The sequence below is a fragment of the Arachis ipaensis genome, chromosome B2 (genome assembly GCF_059453495.1).
Source record: "Arachis ipaensis isolate K30076 ecotype BB chromosome B2, ASM5945349v1, whole genome shotgun sequence".
NCBI classification, from domain to species: Eukaryota; Viridiplantae; Streptophyta; class Magnoliopsida; order Fabales; family Fabaceae; genus Arachis; species Arachis ipaensis.
In genome coordinates, this window is record NC_142437.1 from 35,445,328 (window position 1) to 35,448,517 (window position 3,190).

The 3,190-nt window shown below is 41.2% G+C and overlaps 1 non-coding gene across 1 annotated transcript; it reads right to left on the minus strand.

The window, feature by feature from the left end:
* Nucleotides 1-2,649: 2,649 nt before the first annotated feature.
* LOC148573575 (small nucleolar RNA R71) lies at nt 2,650-2,756 on the minus strand. Its single transcript, XR_015906217.1, has one exon. It is a non-coding gene; the product is annotated as a small nucleolar RNA R71 (small nucleolar RNA).
* Nucleotides 2,757-3,190: the final 434 nt, after the last annotated feature.

Consider the following 3,190-nt stretch of genomic DNA (forward strand, 5'->3'; position numbering starts at 1 on the left):
CAATGGAAGGAACCCACACAAGCCCCAATAAGCCACGTTAACTCCCACGTTAACTTAGTTAACGTGAAGAAGGGAGGTGATCGCCAACGTTAGTGACACCCAACATTGTCACTAACGTTGGAAGTAGCCCACAAGCCACTATGAGCCACGTTAACTCCCACGTTAACTTAGTTAATGTGGAAGCTAACGTGGATAAGGGAATGATAAGCCAATATTAGTGACACTCAACTTTGTCACTAACGTTGGAGATGGATAGCATGGCCACGTTAGAAGCCACGTTAACCTAGTTAAGGTGGACTCTAACGTGAGAAATAGGGGCACATTGGAACGTTAGTGACAATGGTAAGTGTCACTAACGTTCTCGAAGGTTGGCAAGCCTACGTTAAAAGAGCCATGTTAACTAAGTTAACGTGGACTCTAACGTAGGGAAGGGGGAGGCTTCTCAACGTTATTGGGAAAGTTGAGTCCCAATAACGTGCGCGAAGGACAAAGAGGCAACGTTAGTGGCAACGTTTGTGCCACTAACGTTGAGGTTAACGTGGCTCTTACTTGGGTGAGGAACGTTATTGAAAAAGTTGAATGACACTAACATTCTCGAACCCATATTTTCACTGAACGTTAACGCCACTAACGTCCTGAGCTAAAGTCTCTACCCACTTCACACTTTCTCTCTGCAAGTAAAGCCAAGCCCAATGAAGAAGAGAACTGCTTCAAACTCAAGATCCAAAGGCCCATACCCAAGACTTGAAGAGCCAATTAGAAGAACAGAAGAGTAGTATATATAGGAGTAGCTTTGAATTAAATGGGAGTTGGAAAATATAGGGAGCCTCTTGGCATAGAACTACTCTCTGTATTTTACTTTCTCTGCACTTCTAGTTTTCATCATGTATTCTCCATCTTTGTTTTCATTTTCCAAAGCTATGAACAACTAAACCCCTTTCATTGGGTTAGAGAGCTCTGTTGTAATTTGATGGATCAATACTAGTTTTCATTATTCTTCCTCTATCTTTTTTCTTGATTTTACTTGAAAGCTTTCGATCTTCATCCAATTGGGTAGTTATCTTGGAAAAGAAGCTATTCATACTTGGATCTCTTCTGAACCTTGAAAGAGGAATGAAGAGATCAAGCTAGAAATGCTTTCTCATGCTGGACCAAATTGGGTTTGGATGGATATGTGACTAAAATCCTCTCAACACTTGGTTTGGGAAATGCATGTGGTATAATCAGTGACCACACTTCATCTCTTCTCATGAGCAATTGACCAAGGAATTGGCTATTGATCAAGATTTGAGAGATTGAATTACAAGAAATTGTAATTCAATCACTTAAGATTGCCAAGGAGATCAATGAGTGCATTGATTGAGGAAGAGATGAAAATGAAATTGATCCGGAGAATGCAACATCTCCTAAGCCCAATGAACTCCCCATTTCTGATCTTACCCATTCTCTTTAATTTCTGTTATTTACTTTTATGAGTAATTCCCCATTCCCATTTATAATTCTGCAATTTACTTTCAGTCATTTACTTTCAGCTCTTTAATTCTAGCATTTACTTTTCTGTCAACTACCTTCCCACCATTTTATTTTCTGCAATTCTCAACTCAAATTCTGGATTCGCTCAACTAGAACATTTCTCTAATTAAAGTTGCTTGATCAATCAATCCTTGTGGGATTCGACCTCACTCTATTGTGAGTTTTTACTTGACGACAAATTCGGTACACTTGCCGAAGGAAATTTGTTGTGAGACAAGTTTTTCGTGCATCAAGTTTATGGCGCCGTTGCCGGGGATTGATTGTGCATCAACAATGATTAGATTGGAGGATAACTAGATTGAGCATTTTATTTTTGTTTGATTTAAATTTCTATTTGAGTTATTTACTTTCTGTTTTAGTTAATTTCTTCCCTTCCCCCTTATTTTTTTCCTTTGTTATTTACTATTCATCTCACTAACCCACTAACTATTTGATATATTGCATCACTCACACTAACAGTAATTCTGACAGATATACTTTCTGCACCTATTCTCTTTGCTTGTACTTGTTGGTTGTATGACAGGGAGAAGAAGCGGGGCTTCAACTTCCTTTGATTCTGAACCTGAGCGAACCTTCCTTAGACTAAGGAGGGAGGCAAGAGGAAAACGTGTAGTTGGTGCTGAAGAAGAGGAGGAACACTTTGAGGAATACTTTGAACCAAACATGGAAGAAAACATGGAAAACCATCATGAAGAAGAGGCTCACAACCATGGCAGAGGAGGTCGAGCAAATCATGCTGGGGAGGATAGAAGAGTTTTAGGCTCGTACATCAATCCAAACCCAGGAAACTGTGGAAGTAGCATTCAAAAGCCAACCATCCATGCCAACAATTTTGAACTGAAGCCACAGCTCATCACCCTTGTTCAGAACAACTGTTCGTTCGGAGGGAGTGTCCAAGAGGATCCAAATCAACATTTAACCACCTTCCTGAGAATATGTGACACAGTGAAGTCTAATGGTGTTCATCCTGACGCCTATAGACTGCTCTTATTTCCATTCTCACTCAAGGATAAGGCAGCCAAGTGGCTGGAGTCTTTCCCAAGGGAAAGCTTGACAACTTGGGAAGACGTGGTGAACAAATTCTTAGCAAGATTTTACCCTCCTCAACCAATCAATAGGCTGAGAGCTGAGGTCCAAACTTTCAGGCAACAAGATGGTGAGACTCTATATGAAGCATGGGAGAGGTTTAAAGACCTAACAAGGAGGTGCCCACCAGATATGTTCAATAAATGGGTGCAGTTGCACATTTTCTATGAAGGGCTCTCTTATGAGTCAAAGAAGGCCGTAGACCATTCATCCGGAGGATCTTTGAACAAGAAGAAGACCATTGAGGAAGCCATCGATGTCATTGAAACAGTAGCAGAGAACGACTACTTCTATGCTTCCGAAAGAGGGAACACAAGAGGAGTAATGGAGCTAAACAATGTAGATGCTCTGTTGGCCCAAAACAAGCTCATTACCCAGCAGCTGGCTGACCTCACCAAGAAGATGGAGAGGAACCAAGTAGCAGCAATCTCCACTTCATCAATAACCCAAGAAGGAGTGAACGAAGAAGCAGAGGGTAGTCAGGAGCAAGCCAACTACATTGGGAATTCACCTAGGCAAAACCATGATCCATACTCCAAGACCTACAACCCTGGATGGAGGAATCACCCAA